Here is a 24667-nt window from a genome sequence, read left to right as displayed (position 1 = left end):
CATCCCGAAGGATGATTCATCCCTCATGCAAAAATAGCGATATTTCTATCACATGCGGCTCAAAAAGAAACAGTGCTGTAAAAAAATACAACGCCCAAGATCTTGAAAAATTTTTGCGCCCATTTGAGAAGGGCTCTATCCGGTTTACGAACTGTTTGACTTGAGCCACACTCAAATGGGCTTTTTCCCTCCACAAAAGACACTCGGCTCCTTAGGCCATCTGGCACATGAGCCTTCAGTAACGAAAAATAAATGCTTAACTAAAAAAAAAAAAAATCTTGAAAACCTTTTTGCATTGTAAAATTTTCAAAATGTGCTACAAGTGTCAAAATTTTTAACCACTTTTTCCCAACACGAGTGAACTTGCTCTGAATAAGATTAATAAAAATTCTACAGCTAGGAGCAGAACAAATAAAAGTGTGCCCATGTAAGGCTTAGTTCATTTAAAAAATGGAACAGTTACTAATGCGGGTATCTTGAAAACCATTTGTTTGATCGAAATACTTTCTGTACAAAATTTGTTGACAATCTGTCAAGTGGTTTGTGAGATAGCGTTCAATTCAGGCAATATCGAGAAAAATTCAGGATAAACCCAGCGGAAGACTCAAAAACAGCTGACAATCAACTATTTGACCAAAGTCCATATGGTAAATTGTTTAATAAGTCTTAGAGGAACTAACAGTGAGTTAAAATTTGAATAAAAGTTAAGATGATTGATTTTATGAAGTTAAGGATTTTGAGAGGTTTTATTAAGCTCTATTCGAAAATTTCAATAGATGAAATGAATAAAAAATAAAAGATTAATTTAAGGACTGGTCCGTCTAGCTGACTAATAAATAGGATTTACTTAACATCTTTAAGCCCAAAAAGAAGCCCTCCAGTAAAATATACAAAATACGGTGGTCAAATTGTGCGCAAAATATTTGGACCGCTAGCGGAGAGAAATTTTGAAAAATTTAGTAATGGACATCAAAATGAACTCTTTTGCGGACACCTGACATGTTTCCAGCCAAACACTTGTCGTTGACAAGTCAAGCCTGTATTTTTTGGAAATAAACAAGGAAAAAAAAATTGAAAAATTTGATGTTTAGTATTCAAAGAGGCTCATGATCTTTTGAAGCTGCAATTCGGTCGGTCGGTCGGAGATCATCAAAAATGGCCTTGATTTCGAAAAAGGGTGGTTCATAGTATACATTATAAATGCCGCACGTGGTGTCCAAAAATTAAAATCGAAAAACTTCTTCATTGGATGCCTTTTTCAGAAACCACTTCAGAAAACGTCATGAAAATTTGCATAGGTGACTATTGCATTACTAAGCAGCTTTGCCTAAAATTTCGACAATTTCCATCCATGTGTTCAAAAGTTATTCACAAAACAAAGTGTTGTATTTTTTTCGAATACACTCCTTATAAAATTTCTGTCTATCTGTCTGTCTGTTCCCGATTCGCACCGATTTACGTGCAGTTTGATAGGCGGATACATAGGAAACCGGGAAAGGTTCCTATTATAGTTTAAGAACTCTACCCCTCTCTCACAAACAACAGAAAAATGTTTGAATATCTCGAGAACTAAAGGGTGATACGGTCAAAATTTTGTCAAGGGAAAACGCGTGTAAATCGGTGAAATCGTTTATTTAACAAATCAAATTAAATTTCTTTTTCAAGTTTAATTAGTATGAAATTCAGAAAAAATATTCAGTTAGGCTTTCGCTTTTCCAAATCCGAATTGCTGGGCCTTACGCTTAACCCCTGCCATCTGATTTTGTACAGCCACCTTGTCCAACTTCTTCGCCGCAGAAAGCCAGTTTGCCTTGAACTGCTGCTCGTCCTTAGCAATTTTTTTGGTCTTCTTTAGGTTCCGCTTGACTATAGCTCAGTATTTCTCAATTGGGCGGTGCTCTGGCGTGTTGGGAGGGTTCTTGTCCTTGGGAACCACCTGCACGTTGTTGGCGGCGTACCACTCCATGGCCTTTTTACCGTAATGGCAAGATGCCAAATCCGGCCAAAACAGTATGGAACAACCGTGTTTCTTCAGGAAAGGCAGCAGACGTTTATTCAAACACTCTTTCACTTAAATTTCTTGGTTGACAGTCCTGGAAGCTATGAAAATGCTGTTTTTCAAGCCACAGGAACAGATGGCTTGCCAAACCAGATATTTCTTCGCGAACTTTGACAGTTTCATGTGCTTGAAAATATCTGCTACCTTTCCCCTTCCTTTTGCCGTATAAAACTCCTGTCCCGGAAGCTGCTTGTAGTCGGCTTTGACGTAGGTTTCGTCGTCCATTACCACGCAGTCAAACTTCGTCAGCATCGTCGTGTACAGACTCCGGGATCGCGCTTTGGCCGTCGTAATTTGTTTTTTATCGCGATTTGGAGTCACTACCTTCTTGTAAGTCGATAGTCCGGCTCGTTCTTTGGCTCGATGCACGGTCGTTTCGCTTGAAACTACCGGCAACTCTTTTTGTCGTCTCAGCGGCTTCCGGTTTTCGATGTCCCCCCGATCCAGACTTCCTGGCTGTCGACAAACGTTCCCCAAACACTTTAATTACATTTGTAACGGTTGATTTGGAAACTTTTAGCGATTTTGCCAGCTTTGCGTGCGAGTAGCTCGGATTTTCGCGATGCGCGAGCAAAATTTTTATACACTGCTCTTCTTCCTTGGACGGCATTTTGACAACTGAAGAGTGAATTCCAAAATCAAAATAGGAACAACATTCTACACACACACACACCTTCAAAATGAGGGGTGTTCAGGTTTTTTAAATGCAAAATTGAAAGAAATACGTCAAGTTGATATTGACCAAATTTTGACCGTATCATCCTTTATTTGCTCAGCATTTCTGTGGTTTGTTGGTAAACAAACTTCATGAGTTCCACATAGTTGCATAGCCTAAAAGCCAAAATGGCTTAATCGGGAATTCGATATTCGGTAACACCTCCTGTATATACACACCTTGGTTCCTATAGAGTTGTTTTCGACATTTCTTATACACACTTGATGAGCGTGTACAGATGAGACGGGACAATTAACCTTAAAAACTCTCGGTACAAAAAACGGGCAGCCAGTCGACACACATAGTCGTTTTTGAGGTTGATTGTCCAAAACTGAAAAGTGTTGGTGAAACAACCTGGTATAATATCACGAACACAACACTATCAGCGGCAAATAGGACTATTAGGTATAGTTTAAGAACTCGCCCCCTCTCTAGAAAGTGTGAGGGAGTCTCACAAACAAAAAAAACATGTTTGAATATCTCGAGAACTAATCAGCAAAACCGAACCATATTTGGCACGCGAGGGTATCTATATGGGTAGAACGAGTATTTTAAGGATGGTTTGTGACCCCTCCCTTCTACCAGGGTGGAGATAGAATGGATGAGGGGGAGGGGGGCTTCCATACATCTTTGTGCTCAATTCGAGAACTCATTAAGCAAATAGAACCTAATTTGACATGGGTGGTTGTTTTGGTACGAGAAATGTTTCTATGATTTTTTGGGACTCTTCCCTCTTCATTTGGGGTGATACAAAGGGGAGAGGGGTCCCCCATACGATTTCATGCATTTTACGAAAACTAAAAATGGAATGAATCCATCTACAATACGATGCCAGGGTGATTACTTGAAGACAATTAACGTAACCAATGTCCTACTTTGCTGATGAATTCGTCGAAAGGGTGTCGCATCATGCGAAGTTTTAGTTGATCAGGTTTAAAAGTGTGGATATAATCGGTGGATCATCTTCGTTCATCAACAGTTTCTCGGCAGTACTGATGAACATAGACTCCCATGCGTTAAGGTGTCCAGGTTTGCGCAGGCATTTTTTAAATTTGCCCTTTTCCCTGTCAATGGAATGGTCAAATTCTGTTGTGTGGGCGGCCACGCTTGATTCGTTGATCATTTTGTTTTCAACGGCATTCTTATGGTCTTTGAGCCAAACTTTGAATTTACGGCGGGTTTGGCCGATGTAAATCGATGGACAACTCTTACATGGAATGCCGTAAATTCCGGATCTCTCCTGTTCTGGAATCCTATCTTTGAGTGACACCAGCCGATCCTTCAAAGTATTCCCACTTTTGTATGCAGTTTTTAATCCATGTTGTAGAAGAATCTTACTTATACCATTAGTAATTTTCGGATGAAATGGTAGACGCACTCTGTAAGATTCTTCTTTTTCCGGTCTGAAGGTGGTTGTATGTATTTTTTGGGCGTGTTTGATATGGATTTTTAGAACAAAATCATTGTCATATCCATTTACAATCCCGGCTTCGTATATTCTCTTCAAACTCGGGCTTTTGCATTGGAATATGATACAACCGGTGTGCCATAGAGTGGAAGGCGGCTTGTTTTTGAGCCCCAAAATGATTCGAGTCAACCGTGATGTATCTATCAGTTGAGGTTGGTTTACGGTAAATTCCAAATTTAAAGGTATTATCCTCTTTTCTTTGAATCAGCAAATCAAGAAAGGAGAGTTTTCATTCAACTTCGTTTTCAACCGTAAACTTGATCGAGCTATGCGATTATTGAGGAGCTCGAGTGTCTGAACCGCGAAGCCCTCAGATGTTGTAGTCGAGATATGCTGCGAGAAATTGAGGTTGCTGTCCAAAATTATGCCAAGGTCCTTGACGATGGCATTGCGGCTTAAGGTAGTCGAAGATATTTTGTACTCGAAGTTCAAAGGTTGACGTTTACGTGCGAAAGAAATGGCATCACACTTGGAAACATTAGGAGCCATACCATTCTGTTGACACCACGTTAGAATTGGATTGATGTCGATTTGGAGGCCACAGCAGTCAACTAGTAAGTCTATGGTAGGAAAAACTTTGAAATCGTCGGCGCACAACAGCTTTTCCGATTCAATAATAGCGCATAGATCGTTGATAAAAAGAACGAAGATCAAAGGTCCCAGATGACTTCCTTGTGGAACTCTAGAAGTGATTCTAAAAGGTGTCCAGTTCACGTTGTTTAGTCGTACGTAAGCAATCCGGTATAGGAGATAAGAGTTGATCCATTTGCAACGCCAATCAGGTAGTTCTACCCGACGCATTTTTCGATGACCAGTTGACGTTTGTCAAGCCTAGTAACCAACTTCGAAACGTACGTCATGAGGTTGGTGGCCGTAGATCTACGTTGCATGAACCCATGTTGATCTTCAGAAATACAGTGGAGCACCTATTGAAAAAACACGCCATAAACAAAGCTCTGGATACGAGAAATGATTCTATGATTATTTAAAAACCCTTTCTTAGCTTCCAATGGGTGGATAAGAAAGGAGGTGTGGAGTTCCGTTCAAATTCTTGCATAGAAAGGTGGTGAAGGGGGCTCCTAAACACGTTTTATCGCAAAGTTTAAAAAACTTTTCAAGTATAGAAAGAATGTTTTACATGAGAAGGTATTTTGTAAAAATACCCTCCTTCATTCAGAGGAGGTCCTAAAGCACAAGATTGTTCTTTCATCCCTTTTTCCAAAATATCTATTGACTACTAGGACGTGGCCGGCGCCGTTATTGATGTTCAAAGAGAGCGCATCAGTTTTGATCATTCTTGATGTGCGGTCAATCGTAGACACCTTTTTTTTACCTCTGTGAAAAATTGATGGCTTCGGTCAATCACGGAGAAGCAACCATTGGCGATTTAGAACTTGTAGCCACGCCTGCGTTCGTGGAATTCTAAATGCATTGGTTTAAATACAACTATCATACCGATAAATAAAACTTGACTAAAAAAAATAAAAAAAATCGAACAGGATTGACCAATTTTGATCTATTGAATAAAGCATTTTGGGTCCAATGATTAAAGGTGGATGTGAGTAGTCAATCAAGCTAAGCAAAGCTAAAGCTAAATCTAAAGCTCCTTCATTCAGAGGAGAAACGGGAAGAAGGAGTGTATGTATAAACAAGTTTCTAACAAATGGAGCCAAATGTGACATGTGTCGTTATTTGGTAACGAAAAAAGTCTCTATGGCAGATCACGGACACTCCCCACAGTGCAGGGCGAGAGGCAAATAAAACTAGTTAGTTCTTAATTCCAGATTTAAAACAATGATTGAAAACGAATTTCAGATCAGATTTTTTTTAAATTAATCAAACTTCATGTTACAGCTCTCATTGTAATGTTATCTAAAATTAATTGGTATGAAATGTTCACAAGTTTTATTGATTTTTAGAAGGACTAGCAAATCACAACGGTTCAGCTCGTAAAATATAAAAATTGTCAAACTTGCGTTTTGAAAGGTTTCCCCCTGCTATAAAAGCATCAGTATCATGAAAATTTCCATGATAATCGCAGTTATTTTTATTTTTTAAAGAGACTGCGAATAGCAGGAAGGAACATTAAAAAATTAGCTTCCGCCGTCCAGATTTTAGCTAAAATCAATTCTTAGAACCTTGAAAAAATACCATACTTCACGTTTATCCAATTCATCTCCTAACTGTAAAAAGCACTTTTTTTCGAGAATCCATTTCCGAGAACAAGCTAATGGATTGGCTGGAAAGTTCCAGGCTAGGGCTTCCGAAAGCACCCTCGTCTGCCAGGGACAGTCAGAGACAGAAACGCAAATTGGTAATTTCGTTCGATTAAATTTCCCAGAAGAGGATCTTCCGGAAGCTTTAGGTATGCAATGGTTTGGATGGCACCTAATTGATTTGAGCTGGAAGCGGTCCTCAAAGATGAAGGAAATTTTCCACTTTTGGGCGTCTATTTTTATGTTTTTTAAATGTAATTTTTCAAAATGAAATTATTTTGTAACAATCCCTAGATATTTATGGGAAACTTGACTATGAGCTTACCTGAGTGTACCAATTTTGAATATTTATTTTAATAATATTTTCTCTTATTTCTTTTCAGATCCATAAAGTCGACAAATGAAACGATCAACAGAACTTCCTGAAACTTAAGGTATGTTTAAAGTTAATGTAATTGTAGAGTAAATTTTAGATTAAATTGGGTAAGGATTTTTTAAATATTCTATTTTTTAGGCTATTTTGAGTCTTGGATTTCAAGCAAACAACTTTCTTTTTTAAATGCATTTCAAAAAGAATGTTGTTTCAAGCAAACAACTTTCTTTTTTAAATTCATTTTAAAAATAATGTTGTTTGCTTGAAATCCAATACCGAAAATAGCCAAAAAAAATAGAATACTGAACATCATATACTGTTGATAACATAAACCTTACCTCACATCTTGGCTTACGGGTTTTTTTTTAATCTTTTACCAGTATGAATATTTCGATAGACTTCAACAAAAATGGAGGAAGACAATAAACTTATTTATAAAAACCTACTTCTCCCACGTTTCGTATAATTTGAATCTCAAACATCCATCACAGCTCTCTTGTTCGAGTAATCTATAAGTCTTTTAAAAAAAAACAATAAATCAACCTCCCAAACTATTCAGTGAAATGGCGTGGTCTAGAAATAGAACTAGCTAGGTGCCTGCATGCTATCACTATCAATGTGGGATCACGTTTCGCGTCGTTGTATCATATTATGGCGTGTGTCCACAATTATGCAATCCGAACGAAAGTACCAAGTGCCCATTTAACAAAGAGCGGCCACGCTGTCATTCGTTCGTGTTCGACATCATCGAGAGTCGGAAATCGGTCAGTTCTCACTAGTTTGTGTAGAGGTTTCAATCCACTTATACCTCCAAGCTAGTTCAAACTAACACTTGCGGGGTTCTACTAGTAAAGTAAACTAACTGTATCGAATACAACGGGGTATTTTTCTTTTGCTAGTGGATTGATTGACAGAAATAGCTACCAGCTATTTATGCCTTCCCTCTTCTCTTGTTGCTTCCGCTTTCGGCAAACCGGACTTATTAGAGGGGGCAACTTAAGCCTCCTAGTAGAGGTGATAAACTATGGCAGAAATAATAATAATAATAACAACAACTACAAAACTACTATCGTTTTTCGATGCATTATTGCACTCTTGTCATGGTGCTCTGGTTTCCATGCAAAAGTAGCAACAGCAGCAGGTACCTAGTCAGTCAGGGTTTGGGGTAGGCCAAAACAGGAAACAAATTACTCGCTTGGCTGAGTGCAATATTTTGCATGTTTCTCTCTCTCTAAAGTAAAAAAAAACACCGCCTAAATAGTCAGTTCATCGATGCAGCTCGAATTGACTTGCTTTCATGGTGGATTAATAGGTGTTGGCGTGGGTTTTTTTTTCAAGTGGGAGGATGTTTTTGATAACAAAAACACCAACAACAACACAAACATTCCAACAAGACACTTCGCGCTTCATTCAGATCAATATCCGGCGAAGTGAAATCTCTCTGACAGAACGCCATCCGGTATAGGATCGGCTTATCAATGCCACTTCAAGCGAAAATACACGTAGTTTTGAACAAATACATGGCGACCGTCAAATATGTATATGAATTGTTCTAACATTTAAAAACATCGGGTCGGGTTTCGATGGGCCACTCCCAAAATTGTTACATAAGTCGTATTGGGTATAAAATTTTTGCAATCTATATTTTAGGAATTTTTATCATAAAGGGTGTCCACGATGAAATTGCCCTACACAAAAATTGATTCGCAAAATTCGAGTTTTCATCCGATTGCCATCAAATTTCCAGAGATTGAAAAATAACTATTAAACTTCATTTTACCATTTTCCTCGTATTTTAAATGCCCGCACCTTGGTCTTAACCCCGACCATAAGATTCTGCACAACCTTTGAATCAACCGTTTTTTGCATGTAAACCCATACTTTCTTCAATTTCACGACTGTCTTCACTACCTTAGGTCGTTTAAGAAGGCGCTGCTTCATGATCGGCCAGTACTTCTCGATGGGGCGGAGCTCCAGAGTGTTTTCGGCACGAAATTGACCTTATTGTCCGCATACCACTTCAGCAGGTCCTTGGAGTTGAGGCATGAGGCCAAATCCGGCCAGAAGATTGTTGGGACGTTGTGGACCTTCAGCAGAGGAAGCAGCCGCTTCTGGAGGCACTCTTTCATGCACACCTGTCCGTTCATCGTGTCCTGGGTCACGAAAGGTGCACTCCGCTTCCCAGGAATTTATTTGCAAATTTGGACATCTTCTGAGTGCGGACATGCTCCGGAACGCTGAACATATTCTTGACCGTGAAAAACAGGTTGCCGGGGATCTGTTTGAAGTCGGCCTTCACATATGTTTCGTCGTCCATGATGCAACATTCAACTTTCGTCAGCATGTTGAGGTACAACTTCCTGGCACGGGTTTTGGCGGACTTGCCTTTTGTACCTTGAACGTTCGAAGCCCAGCCTAAGTTTTGGCCTTCTGAACAAAATTTCGGTTTAGGTGCAGCTTCTTAGCCACATCCCGAACGGAGGCTTTTGGGTTTCGGTTGAAGGCCCCAACTCACGGTTGTGATTTTTGGTGTTGTACGGAATACTTTTTCCTTCACTTCTGGGCTTCCGATCGGTGGTCAATCGTTCCTCGAACCGCTTAATCACTCTCGACACCGTGGAATTCGCGATTCTCAACGTTTTTGCGATGGAACGATGCGAGAAATCCTTGTTCTCGTGATGAATGCGCAAGATTTTATCACGCACGAGCTGTTCTTTCGACTCCATTTCCGCGAGTTTTGATCACAGGACTTTTTCCCCGGATATTCAATTCAAAATTTGGGAACAGCCTGGTCCGGCCCGGTTGCCCGGACTTCATTGCAAAATGCCCGAATTTTTGCTAGATTTATTCACTTTTTTGGCAAATCGAACTAAAAAAAATTTGAATGAAAGCAATCGAAAAATTTCTTTTTGTTCAACCACGGTGGTGAATTAAAAGAAATCTTTTGATTGCTTTGATTCAGTTTAATCATTTAACCAAGTAGGCTCACAACACAATAGAGTGAAAACAAATTGTCAAGTAAAATTTTATTTGTTTATGCCTCCAAAACTAATTGTTTTGGGTGTTTTATAAAAATAATCATGAAAGGTTTTCTGGAAGCCTAAAATAAGATTTAAAATCTATCGATGAGCTTTGATCAAAAAAATATTTCAGTTTTTTTTTCTTGATTCATGTTGATTAATTTCTGGGTTTTAACAGAATTTTCCCGGATATTGCCCGGATTTGTGGTTATCAATTTTGAAATCAAATGCCCGGATTTTGCCAGGTTTTCATATAAAGTTGCCCGGATTTTTCCGGCCCGGATACGTGCTGAAAAAAATCTGGCAACCTTGATTTGGATTAAATAGGGTAACTCTACTCTTAACAACTTCTACTATTCCTAAAGAAGTCTTTCAAGACACTCTACAAAAGGCTATTCAAAGGAATTCTAGAGATGTTCCTACAGAAGACCTTTAGGAGACCCTTAAGATAAATCTCAAGATCATCTGGAGATCATTCAGAAAACCTTCCAGAAGACCCTTTAGGAATCTTTCAGATGATTATTAAGAACGTTTTCATAATCTAGTTTAACAAAATGTGATAAGAAAAGTCTTCAAAAAACTATAAGGAATAGTGAAAAAGAGCTCTAAAATGACTTTCAAGTAGACGCTACATGTGTCTGTTAAGACCGCTCTGCAGAAAACTTTCAAGAAAACTCTTTAGAACTTCCTTTGAAGACACTTGATAAACCTCTCCAGAAAACGATCTTCAGAAGACCATCTTCGGAAGCCAATCTTCAGAAGACCGTCTTCAGAAGACCATTTTCAGAAGACCGTCTTCAGAAGACCATCTTCAGAAAATCAACTTCAGAAGACCATCTTCAGAAGACCATCTTCAGAAGACCATCTTTAGAAGACCATCTTCAGAAGACCATCTTCAGAAGACCATCTTCAGAAGACCATCTTCAAAAGACCATCTTCAGAAGACCATCTTCAGAAGACCATCTTCAGAAGACCATCTTCAGAAGACCATCTTCAGAAGACCATCTTCAGAAGACCATCTTCAGAAGACCATCTTCAAAAGACCATCTTCAGAAGACCATTTTCAGAAGACCATCTTCAGAAGACCATCTTCAGAAGACCATCTTTAGAAGACCATCTTTAGAAGACCATCTTCAGAAGACCATCTTCAGAAGACCATCTTCAGAAGACCATCTTCAGAAGACCATCTTCAGAAGACCATCTTCAGAAGACCATCTTCAGAAGACCATCTTCAGAAGATCACCTTCAGAAGACTATCTTCAGAAGATCATCTTTAGAAGACCATCTTCAGAAGACCATTTTCAGAAGACCATCTTTAGAAGACCATCTTCAGAAGACCATCTTCAGAAGACCATCTTCAGAAGACCATCTTCAGAAGACTCTTTGAGATTTCCTTTGAAAACACTTCAGAAACCTTTTCTGAAGACACTTCAGAAACCTCTTCAGAAGACCATCTCCAGAAGACCATCTTTGGAAGGCCATCCTCAGAAGACCATCTTCGAAAGACCATCTTCGGAAGACCACCTTCGAAAGACTATCTTCAGAAGACCATATTCGGAAGACCATATTCGAAAGACTATCTTCAGAAGACCATCACCGGAAGGCCATCTTCGAAAGACCATCTTCAGAAGACTATCTTCGAGAGACCATCTTCAGAAGACCATCTTCAGAAGATTATCTTCAGAAGACCATCTTCAGAAGACCATCTTCAGAAAACCATCTTCAGAAGACTATCTTCAGAAGACCATCTTCAGAAGACCATCTACAGAAGACCATCTTCAGAAGACCATCTTTAGAAGACCATCTTCAGAAGACCATCTTCAGAAGACCATCTTCAGAAGACCATCTTCAGAAGACCATTTCAGAAGACCATCTTCAGAAGACCATCTTTGGAAGGCCATCTTCGGAAGATCATCTTCAGAAGACCATCCTCAGAAGACCATCTTCGAAAGACCATCTTCGAAAGACCATCTTCGGAAGACCAATTTCGAAAGACTATCTTCAGAAGACCATATTCGGAAGACCATCTTCGAAAGACTATCTTCAGAAGACCATCACCGGAAGGCCATCTTCGAAAGACCATCTTCAGAAGACTATCTTCGAGAGACCATCTTCAGAAGACCATCTTCAGAAGATTATCTTCAGAAGACCATCTTCAGAAGACTATCTTCAGAAGACCATCTTCAGAAAACCATCTTCAGAAGACCATCTTCAGAAGACCATCTTCAGAAGACCATCTTCAGAAGACCATCTACAGAAGACCATCTTCAGAAGACCACCTTCAGAAGACCATCTTCAGAAGACCATCTTCAGAAGACCATCTTCAGAAGACCATCTTCAGAAGACCATCTTCAGAAAACCATCTTCAGAAGACCATCTTCAGAAGACCATCTTCAGAAGACCATCTTCCGAAAACCATCTTCAGAAGACCATCTTCAGAAGACCATCTTCAGAAGACTATCTTCAGAAGACCATCTTCAGAAAACCATCTTCAGAAGATCATCTTCAGAAGACCATCTTCAGAAGACCATCTTCAGAAGACCATCTTCAGAAGACCATCTTCAGAAGACCACCTTCAGAAGACCATCTTCAGAAGACCATCTTCAGAAAACCATCTTCAGAAGACCATCTTCAGAAGACCATCTTCAGAAGACCATCTTCAGAAGACCATCTTCAGAAGACCATCTTCAGAAGACCATCTTCAGAAGACCATCTTCAGAAGACCATCTTCAGAAGACCATCTTCAGAAGACTATCTTCAGAAGACCATCTTCAGAAGACCACCTTCAGAAGACCATCTTCAGAAAACCATCTTCAGAAGACCATCTTCAGAAGACCATCTTCAGAAGACCATCTTCAGAAGATAATCTTGAAAGATTATCTTCAGATGATCATCTTTTTGAGACCTTCGTGAAAAATCAACTTCAAAAGACCATCTCCACTGTCTATTCTGCAGAAAAAGGACTTCAGGTCTATAAATATTATGGAATGAAATGTTAGATAAAACTTCTTCGGACAATAGATCAAAATGGCCCCACAAAATAAAAAGTGTCTTCCGAAACTAGGACGACACTGTGTTCTTCTCTAAACGGTGCACAGATAGTTCGCCCCAAAATACAAGCGCATCCAAGTGCAAATACAATACAAGAACGTGTTTACGAATCGTGACCATGCTGTTTGATGATTATTTGCTGCCCGCCCCGTCCGCCAGAAGCGGAGCACGGATGATGCAAGGGGTACCGCTAGCGGAGCACTCTGGCCATAAATAATGGCGCATTTGGTCCTACTTGAAGTTTGCATCGTTCCGTCGTCGTCGTCGTCGCGTGGAGGGTTTGGTACAAACAGAAGTGCAGTGGGTGCCTTCTGCTGGTAGTCATTTTCATTCGAAGCTAGCAATTTTTTCAGTGGTGTTGGTGTGCTCCAACAATTTTCGTAACCGATAGAGATAGTAGTCTCGGTGTGCATGACTTTCGGTGCACCCCCCGGTTACTTACTTATAATATTCACAGTAGGTGGTAGGTAGTGGGTGCTCAGAAGCTTGCTAGCAAAAGGAATTTACTCCTGGCCTACTACTGAATGGAGGAGATTGATACATTCAATGTCACAGCCATGAACAGTGTTATTTTTTCGTTCGTTCGTTCGTGCTGTCTTGATGATGGAGTGCAATTTGTAATGCGATTGCTTTGATTCCCGATTTTCGAGGTTAATGGCAAAACTTTTTTCTCGATGTAGTTTTACGAGGTTCGCATGAACTAAAATCGTTTAGAAGTTTGTTAAAGTTTGTTTGATGAGGGTTTTTTCTTCGTGTGGTTAAGACCTCCCTAATTGAGAACTTAAAACTTCGACATGAAATTGATGCCATGAACAAACAGCGGTAAGCTCGCAGCGTGTCTCGGTTATGGAAGATTGAATGTTGCTCTCGTCGTGTTTTCTTTGTGTTCCCTTGACCCTCAATTACCTGGCCCAGGTAATAATTATATAGAGGCGGGATCATGTCTTGATCATGAGAACGACTTACGTTCACCTTGACTTTGAACGGGAAGTATGCTGTAATACTGGATTAATGTATTCAAAGCCTTACATCAGCTCAAGTTCATTAAATTTAATTACGGACAAAAACAGTTATTAATTTTATGAGTAACAAATACTCGTAACCTCAAAGTGGAGCTGTTGCGACAAAAGATGCTTTAAATTTAAGCTGTGTGAGGTCACACAGAAAATTCACATGTTCTCATTAAATTTGCAGTTGATCTTCTCTGTACCTACAGCTTCTTCAGAAGGAAAATTCAATCCATCACTTGTGCAACGCGCACGCCATGTGGGTGATTATTTTCAAACGCGCTATTCCCTCTCTTCTCATCTGGCAACCGTATGGTGCTGCCAACTAGGCACAAGATACGTTTGTGTATGCCGTTTTGGTTATGTATAAGAGCTTCCCCACTTCCTCAATCGAAAACCTCCCATCGTATCTCCCCGTCCAAAGAAAATTGTTTCTTAAAACAAAAGGAACGAAATGGAATAACGCATTCGACGACCGACGACGCAGCATCTTCAGGTTCTTATTTTAAGTTGTTCAAAAGCTTGAGACGGTAATTCAGTTTAAAATACAATCAAATTTATTTATTTTTTTGATAATAAGTTCGATATTTCATTTCTAAGTGAGCTGGCAATGTAAAAAGTATGTTTCGGCAAAAGTAAACGGATTTGTTTAAATGTTTACTTCAATAACAGAACATTCGATAGCATTTTAATGAATAGTACGTAATCGAAAAATTTTCTACGGTTTGTCCGGTAATTTCAGCCGAAATTAAGTCAACAACAACATAACAAACTGTAAAATTACATTTATTCAGGATGTTAATTACAGAATTCCACCACAAAGAACTGTAAAATTCACTGGTTTTTTTTGAGTTTTTTCAACCTACGAACTTTTATTTATAAGGGACATTTTTGCATTTAGGTTTGTCTGTTTTACTTGTGTTATTTTGTTCTTTTATTCTTTTGTACTTTTGTTTTTTTGTACATTTGACTTTTCGAACTTTTGTACATTTTTACTTTTGCACTTTTGAACATTTTTACTATAGTTCTTCTGTACTTTTGTACGTTTGTTCTTTTGAACTTTTGTACGTTTGTACGTTTGTACTTTTGTACTTTTGTACTATTGTACTATTGTACTTTTGTACTTTTAAACTTTTGAACTTTTGTACTTTTGTTCTTTTGTAGTTTTGTACTTTTGTACTTTCATACTTTTGTACTGTTGTACTTTTGTTATTTTGAATTTTTGTACTTTTGAACTTTTGTACATTTTTACTTTTGTACTTTTGCAACTTTGTACTTTGTTCTTTTGTACTTTGATAATTTTGTACTTTTGAACTTTTGTAGTTTTGTTCTTTTGTACTTTTGTACTTTAATACTTTTGTACTCTTGAACTTTTGTACTTTTGTACTTTTTCACTTTTGTACTTTTGTCCTTTTGTACTATTTTTCTTTCGTTCTTTTCTACTTTTGTACTTTTGTACTTTTTTTACTTTTGTACCTTTATTCTTTTGTACTTTTGTACTTTTACACTTTTGTAGTTTTGTACTTTTCAGTTTTTATACTTTTGTATCTTGTTCTTTTGTATTTTTGCACTTTTATACTATTGCACTTTTGTGCTTTGTTCTTTTGTACTTTCGTACTTTTGTGCTTCGATATTTTTGTATTTTTGTACTTTTGTACTTTTGTGCTTTTGTACTTTTGTACTATTTTACTTTCGTTCTTTTATACTTTTGTACTTCTGCACTTTTGTAGTTTTATACCTTTGCACTTTTGTACTTTTGTACTTTTGAACTTTTGTACTTTTGTACTTTTTTACTTTCGTTCTTTTATACTTTTGAACTTTTGCACTTTTGTACTTTTGCACTTTTGTAGTTTTGTACTTTTTTACTTGCTTTTGTACATTTCTACTTTTTTACTTTTGTACTTTTGTTTTTTTGTACTTTTTTTCTTTTGTAATTTTTTTTCTTCTGTACTTTTGTATTTTTGAATTTTGTGCTTTTGTACTTCTGTACTTCTGAAATTTTGTGCTTTTGTACTTTTGTGCTTTTGTACTTTTGTAGTTTTGTATTTTTGTACTTTTGTGCTTCTATACTTTTGTAGTTTGGTAATTTTGTACTTTTGTATCTTGTTCTTTTGTTTATTGTACTTTTATTTTTGTGTGGTGTTGAACTTTTGTACTTCTGTATCTCGTTCTTTTGTACTTATGTTCTTTGCATTTTTATTTTTTTTTACTCCTGTACTTATTTTTCTTTCGTTCTTTTTGTAAGCTGCAAAATGTCCCACCCTACCCCCAAAAAGGAGACCGCATTTTCTCACTTCCCACTAGCCGTGGTGCCACCATCCGATTGCGCCATGTTGAACTCTCAAATTTGTTGGTATATATTTAGGTACCTATACAGAAATCTAGTAGGATCTTTCCGCCGCGACTGCCTTCAAGTTGGCCAAAGTAGGAAGCAAAAACCTAACGGCAGTTTTTTTTCTTTTGGCATGGTTTCAAGTTTTTTTGCCACCCTTTCTCACATCCGCCTTCTCTCCCCGAACGAACTTCGATTCAAAGTGTGTATGTGTATTTCTTAGTTTGTTTTTCGTACCAGCTGACTTCCTCCTCCTCCTTCTTAGGAGCGCCGGTCGAGTTGAATATTTATCCCATCTCGGGTTTGATTTATTAAAACTTCATTCCGAGGTTTTCTCGTCGTTGCCGCTCTACGGATTTCTGATCAACCAGAAGAGAGGATTTTCAAGTTTTTTGCGATGTTCCCTTTTTTCTTTTTGTTTTAGGCTAGGCTAGACTGATTATGGAAATTAATGTTGCCTCCAAAATGAGTTATCTATTCGATGTGGCTTTCCGGATTGGAATGACTTCCAGATATCTTCTTAACAACTAGCTTGTACAGTTGAATGATTTCGGTAAAGGCTGTTATTCGAGTCGATAAAAAAGTCGCTTGAATCGGGAAATAGATACTAGCGAAATACGGTTTTTGAAGATTTTTTTTTTCATTTTTATAAACAACAAGCCTATTCATTATGTCAAAACATATTTGGGTTTCAGACAAAATTTGTGTCTCTTTTATCATTTTATGTCATTTTTGTAATTTGAAGCTTTGGTCGGAATTCGGGTCGAAACCGACTGTTTAGACCAATACGAGTGAACTCTAAGAGCAAATTCACTCGTGTTGGGAAAAAATTGGTAGACATTTTGTCATTTTTAGCACATTTTGAAAATTTTATCATGCAAAAATGTTTTCAAGATCTTGAGGCGTTGTATTTTTTTTTTTTTTTACAACACTGTTTCTATTTCAGCTGTATGTTATAAAAATTGAGCTATTTTTGCATTACAGCATGCGAAAAAAGAACACATGTTGTAAAAAAACTTGAAAGCCGCAGATCTTGAAAATGTTTTTGTATGGTAAAGTTTTCAAAATGTGCTACAAATGTGAAAATTTCTACCACTTTTTCCCAACTCGAATGGACTTGCTCTAAGAGCAAGTTCACTGGTGTTGGGAAAAAGTGGTAGAAATTTTGACACTTATGGCACATTTTGAAAATTTTCCCATGCAAAAACATTTTCAAGATCTGTGGACTTCTAGTTTTTTTTACAACACGTGTTATATTTTCGCATGCTGTGATGCAAAAATAGCAATATTTCTATCACATACGACTGAAATAGAAACAGTGTTGTAAAAAAATACAACGCTCCAAGATCTTGAAAACATTTTTGCATGGTAAAATTTTCAAAATGTCAAAATTTCTACCACTTTTTCCCAACACCGGTGAATTTGCTCTAAGATTGAAAGTTAGTTTGTGTTGTAAATTCGATGGAAAAATGATAAAGAGGATCCAAGCAACCCACAGGTTTGACAGGAAGTGAAAAATTTTGCTCATCTTAAATTTTTTGATGTTCTCCTAAAACATTGAAAATATTTGAAGTTCCGGTAGAGTGCTGTCATTGCAACGGGGAATGAAATCGGATTTGTGGTTTGGCCGAGTTGATTTTGTATCCAGGTTTCCGGTGTTACAGCAGAGCAGCCCAAATTTCCAGATAAGCTTGAGGAGAATGGATCCCATTTCCAATAGTCCTTAACCTGTTATCGAAGCTACAAATTAGGTAACTGAACCTTTGGACTAAACACTACACTTATAATGGAGAAAGCTTTAATGTTTGGATTTCACAGTTCTGATTATGAGGCAATTCTTAGCGGATTGAGTGTTCAAGCTGTCTCCTGTTGTGTGATAAACCGAAACTTGTATATTTAATATAAAAATTTACAATAAATCAATCAGTAAATCAATTGCTATGAAAAACTTGCTTAAAGCTTATTTGATTTGCTTCGAATTTTATGTTGATTTTGTATGGGTGCCTCTCGCTTTAAAACTGCGAAAGGTTTTTCAAAGCAACAAATCAACTTGCCATGTTAGAGCTTGCACGTGTACCATATTTCACGAATGGCACTCAAAAATTGTATGAGTTTTGTCTGTTAAGTCTGTTTAAGTATGGCAGGCCCTCGTGTTTTAATGCGATAGGGGTTATAATCAAAATTAATAAACTTACTAATTGGAATAAATCATCTCGTCATGTGAAAACTTGCATGTGTGCCAAATTTCATGACTATCAAATGAAAAGTTTATGAGCTCTTTCGTTTTTCCTTAGATTTTTTTTATGGGAGCCCCCCATTTTATAAGCGAACACGGAGAAAAAATATGGTATTTCCAACCATAATCCACTTATAATCAATCATAAATCTGATTGCTTCTCGACCACCTATAATTTTCAAAATTTCAACAATACATGTCGTACATTCAACAATACATGTAATACATTGTCTGCCCCAGGTTCAATTCAAGGCGTCAACAACTTCAAAATTTGAACGCTGAAAACATAGTGAGTGAAATGTGTCGCGACGAACAGTCATGGCGTGCTATAGTCGACGAAATCTCGCAAATCATGCGCGATCTGATAAGGATCAGGAAAGATGATGAACGGAGAGAGCGAGATAGTCAACCAAATTTGACAAGCTAATGAAAGGTCTTGGGCCTCGTATGACACTTCAATTCAAAAGCAACGCGATCTTAGGGCGCGGTATAACCCTAATCTGGACTCATACGTGTGGTGGGACTTAAAAGGTCTCACGTACTCAGCTACGATCTTTCCTGCAGCAAAAGGAAGCGGAGATACCATTCGGGGTGGTCGTGTCGAGATTCTAGCTTGGTAGTTTCTCAATCGGCCATGCCTTGGTGGTTAGAAATCCTGCGGAAGTGGTTGCTGTGACGGGCGCGAGTTACTTTGAAAGCGTTACCTAACCGGCACACGTTTCGAGGTCCCCGGGATAGTGGATGCTGTGACGGGCGTGAGTTATTATGAAAGCGTTACCTAACCGGCACACGTTTCGGGGTCTTCCGTACCAGTCTGAAGTTGACGATAGAGGAAAAGGAGAAGGAGGAAAAAGGATAAAGCAGAACGATGATCAAGGAGAAATTGAGGAAAAATTGAGAAAGAGGAAAAGGGTGAGATGTAAAAGTGCATGAGCACAGCCTACCCCTTGATGTAGTATCATAGGGTGAAACCAAGGGGCACATCTGGCACACGAAGCCCAAGGTGGTTTTAGTGGGACGAACCCACACACGGCAGCAAACACCCGGCTGTTATGGTTTGAAGTCAAATTTCCATCTTGTAAAAAAAAAAAAAAATGTAATACATTCAACTATGGTTGAATGATTGATTTTGTGCATTCAACTATAAATATAGTAGATTAACTATAATGTACAATTAATATCATACATTCTTCAATACCTATAGTAGATTCAACTGTAATAGTATGATTGTTTTAATCGTAAATATGATCGATTCAATTATAATAATATGATTGATTAATCGTAAATATGGTAGATTCAACTATGATATTGTGATTGACTGATTATAAATATGATCTATTCAATTATATTTCTATGATTGATTAAATAAGATCAACTTTAAATATTGTAAATTTAAATTCTGTTTATATTGAAAGTTATCATATCTTAAAATAGGGGCTTGTGATATAGCTCAGTTGGCTAGTCTGTTGTCTCCTGAGCCGATGTCCGCGAGTTCGAGCCACAGAGTAAACATCGAACACAGTTGTACCGGATAAGTTTTTCAATAACGATCCGCTAACTGTAACTTTGATAAAGTCGCGAATGCCATAAAGTTGGTAAAACGACTATAATCGATACAAAAAAAAAAAAATTTAAATTGTTTTATTTTTTCGGAATAATGTTATTTCTCCGTTTTATTTTCTTTAAATTTAATATTTCAGCATATTGCATCTAGTTCGTTTTAGCCACCACGTAGCTAGAAGAGCTGACCTGAAATCCCGATATCCACATCCTTTCCTCCACTGTTCTTTTTGCATCTTGATGCATGGTTGCCCAGCAAATTGTGCGTCTTAACAAATCGGTCCCAGTCCTCTTAGAAGTTCGTGCTTCTGCACCCGACGAAGATTGACCTTGTGGGGTGAAAATTCACTCATTATCATAAACATCAATCTATCATACGCTGACTTACCAATGCTAGTTTCCTGTGGGTTCCTGCCAGGATCACGTAAAGGAACGTCGAGACTCAAGTCCATTTCGCGGGAAGCCAGAGTAGGTGTTCCTTTCTTAATTCCAGGAACTGTCGGCCACGACCGCTCCCAGGAACTGGTATAGGAAAATGATTCCCCATTACCGGAGAGCGCTTGCGCTTTACCACCGCCGTCAGGAACTGCCGTCTGAGCCCTGAAACAACACTACGATTGCTGCAGGGAACATTTACTGGTCTCACACTAACGATTTTTTTCTATTATTGCTGATGAACACGGATGAACTCTTTAGTATTAAAGTATCGCACAATCAATCATGAAAATATAGTTTGATTTACTATATTTATAGTTCAATACCTAGAATCAATCATACATTTGTAGTTGAATCTTTTATATTTATAGTTGAATAACTAAAATCAATCATACAATTGTAGTTGAATTTATCATATTTACAGTTGAATCAATTATATCAAAACAATTGAATCCATCGTATTAATAGTTGATTGTGTAAGGTCAAACAGCAGTTTGTAGTTCATTCAAATATATTTATAATTGAATGCATAAAATCAATCGTACAATTGTAGTTGAATCGATCATATTTGCAGTTGAATCCATTATATTCATAATTGATTGCGTAAAGTACTACGCTTTGGTGATTGGTATAACCAGCTGAAATAATTAGAAAAACTGTGGACTTTTTTCCGTGAAAGGAGTCATTCTACACTATACATCAACTAATTGTGACAAAATATATGTCTGAACTAAGTTTTATAAAAATCATCTGAAAATCGTTCAAGTTGTGTCATATTTTATGTTGATTTTGTATGGGAGCCTCCCTTCCATAGGACAAAAGGGTCATAAAACTTGTATACAAACCATCCTTAATTCAAAAAAAAATCCTGGGTACCAATTTTCAAGTCATTCTAATAATCCGTTTTGAAATTATGGTGCCACAAAAAAAATCTCGTCCATTTGTATATAAAAGAAATTTTTGCTATTTTGAACACTTTTAGATCATTTTAGACACTATCGATTAATTTTAGATCAATAAAAACATCAATGTTTCCGGGTCAAATCTGATAGAAATGTGTCTCTCCAATCAATAATCTATTTGGATTTAAGTACCTCCTACCTGGTTTGAATCAATGTTTTATTGACCTTTAAAAACATGTAGGATAAAAAGGGGTTAATTAGTGTGGATCCGATTGGAACGAAGAAGAAGAAAAAAACCTTCTTCTCCAATCCACACCACTAAATACCCGAAACCGGCAGAACTTGAAACGAATTGTCAAGGTCGTTGACCTAAATTTGCACCGCCGTCGCCGTCGTCGTCATTCGGCTCGTTCCGTTCATGCTGTTTGTTGTTGTTATTCTTTTCTGCCTGCCTGCTTCCGCTGCCTCATCCGAACCAAAACCCGACGACGACTGATGGAGCGAGCGCAGGCTAGCTGGGTTTCTTCTTCACATATTTAACCTCCCCCAGTCAGCCAGCCCCCGATAACCATTTCAATGAGCTGCAATTCTTGCCTCAACCGAATCGATGGAGATGATGAAAAGAGGAACGAGGGGTGAGAATGGGGCGCGGTGAAATCCCCAACTCGTGTCTTCCCCAGTTTTCCCCCATTGCATTGGTAGCCATTGGCAGTTTACCATTTTTGCTACCCTCATCATCATCCTATTCTGCTCATCGTCATGAGAGCCAACTGGTCGCGTTGCCGACGGACGCGGACGTCGTCGTCGTCGCATTTTGTTTTCTGTTGGGGTTGTTGGGGAGCGCGACCCAACTGTAATGCTCCCTGTTGGTTTTGAGGGGGTTGAGTCGATGTTCGGAGTGTTCCATGGGGTGGATGTTACGGTTGTTTTTCCGATTCATTTGGGAAATACTGGCACAAAATACTATTTCATCAAGATTGTTTCTAATGCGGTATTCTTAAGTTTAAAGTCGACTATCTACAGGAGAATTTGATAGAAAATTTATTTGTTCAGATTCACTTTCCCGACGACAATGAGTTTTTACGAGAGAGTTGTCAAAACAATCGGTCCGTGTCGGTACTCGGTCCGATTTCGGACGAAAGTCGGTCCGTTTTCGGACCAAAGCCGGTCCGTTTTCGAACCAAATCCTTTGTGTTTCTTGACTGATTTTGTTTTATTTTATTCTGTCACTATTCGGACTGATTGAAAGAAATTCTCCGATGAGGATCGTAACTCACTTTTTTCGAAATATTTCAAACTCACAAGTTGTCATTTTGCGTTTTTTTCCATTTTCGTTAATTTTGACATTTTTTTTTTTCAAACGTTTATGGATAGTTTGTAAAACCTCTTAAAAAACGCGTTTCACGAACCACCCCAAAAACAGCATAAACATATACAATTCGCTTCATTCGGTTGGTATATATGTAGCAGCAAATTTTCAGACGTGTTTGTTTACTAGCATAAATAATCGCTCCGTTGTTGTTGTTGGTTGGTTGGTGCGTCTCTAGATTTCTCGAGTTTTCCACCTTTCCGGACCCCCATTTTCCCTCTCACGGGAAATTGAGCCGTTTGGGGATGATTTTCCATTCCATTTTTTCTTTTCGCTCTATCGTTTCCGTGGGGAAAGCCGAGCTGTCTGTATGCAACTTTTACAGTTCGTTTGTTTGTTTGCGTGAGTATTGGTTTTTCGAGGGGGCGGCTTTATTTTCTTTTTTTTTCCTACGTAGTCTGCTCAACTTTACAATGCCAAGCACGATGCAAAGTTTCCATTGAAACTCCCGGGATGAAAGCAAAACCAGGTGCATTCTGGGAATGAACTCCCACTCTCTTCGTATCCTTGATTGAATTGATTCAATTCCTCGTATTGAAGCGTTTCCACGTTGTGCTCTCCTAGTTTTCAAGTTTAAATTCTTCCATTAAGGAGGTATTCAATTTGAAATCTACTCTAGGCGGTTTGGAATGTTGTCTATTATCACAAACATGTGGGTTCTTCCCACATGCATTCTTCATCGGAAAATCTAGGACATAACAATTAAAACAGAAGTCAATCATAAAGCTCCATAGAGGGAAAACACAGGGAATGCCTAAAATTGCCTACCAACAAATTAATTCGAAAAATATGCAACATTCAAAACAGAGCAAATAAACCTCTTTGTTAGCAACAATAACAGTCAAAAGGAAAACAAAAACAAAATCCTAGAAACTGATCGACTGATACACACAACAGTCGTTCGTCAGTCGAGTCGAGTGTAGATTGTCTAAAAATAACGAAGCTTTACGAAATTGCAGAGGAAAATCTCACTCACCGATGGATGGATGGTTCGGATTTTTTTTCACGAAATGAAAAATGTAAACAAGTCGCCGCGGCCATCCGTCCTAGTTGAAAACACGCAAGAGATCGTTTGGAGGAATGAAAAATGTTCCAATTTGTGGGTGTGTTCCTGAGGAGAAACAGTGATTGATCGAGTGAATGTGAGCTTCGTGTGACGAAACGTTGGCATTCCCCTTGCTGAGTTTGGACGGTTTTTATGTTTTTCTTAGAGTGACTAATGGATGAAAAAATATACATGCTGTCTGAGAAGTCTTCTCAGAAAAATGACAGAAATCTGGTAAATTGATTAACTTATTTAAGGATACACGAAATCTATTGGCAAATATAATTAAATCTAAAGGTAGCCAGGTTCTGATCTAGATTCAGGTTCAGATCCAGATCCAGGTTCACGTCCAAGTCCAGGTTTATGTCCAGGTCCAGTTCCTGGTTCAGGGCCAAGTCCAGGTCAAGGTCAACCTGGTTTAGGTTTTCGTTCAGGTCCATGTCCAAGATCAGGTCCGCTTTTCTATGCCCAGATATCAGGTCGAAGTTCAGGAAATTGTCAAGATTCAAGTCCAAGATCATGTCCAGGTTCAAAAAGGTTCAAGGTTTAAGGTCAGGTCCAGGCAGGTTCAGATCCAGTTTCAGGTTCAAGTTAATTTTAGATCTAGGTCTAGGCCAGTTCCCAGCTCAACCACTATCCTTCAATATTGGGAGGTCTATTCGCGCTAGTGCGCTTCAAGGCAATACTCACAGACGAGACCACGTTCAGCAATACCTCTCATCTTTTTATTTATTAAAGGCCTGATCTCTCTTCTTGCGACTCAAGATCCGACCTCTTACCGCTAAGACTCAGGGTTGACCGCACAAACCTCCCCTCCTGAAGACTCGAGGCTTGACCTCTCCTCTAACGACTCAAAGCCAGACCTATTAATCCAAAGAT

At 38.3% G+C, this 24667-nt stretch overlaps 1 protein-coding gene across 1 annotated transcript in view; it reads left to right on the top strand.

The window, feature by feature from the left end:
* Positions 1-24667, top strand: part of LOC129758010 (mucin-17-like) — a 105344-nt gene that overhangs the window by 51205 nt on the left and 29472 nt on the right. Inside the window, exon 2 of the mRNA XM_055755427.1 lies at positions 6842-6892. The gene's annotated coding sequence lies outside the window, so the exon portion shown is untranslated. The remainder of the gene's footprint in view (positions 1-6841; positions 6893-24667) is intronic.

This window comes from Uranotaenia lowii, chromosome 3 (assembly GCF_029784155.1).
Source record: "Uranotaenia lowii strain MFRU-FL chromosome 3, ASM2978415v1, whole genome shotgun sequence".
Taxonomy (NCBI): Eukaryota; Metazoa; Arthropoda; class Insecta; order Diptera; family Culicidae; genus Uranotaenia; species Uranotaenia lowii.
The sequence above is the reverse complement of the archived record's forward strand: the minus strand, read 5'-3'. Positions and strand labels throughout refer to the sequence as shown.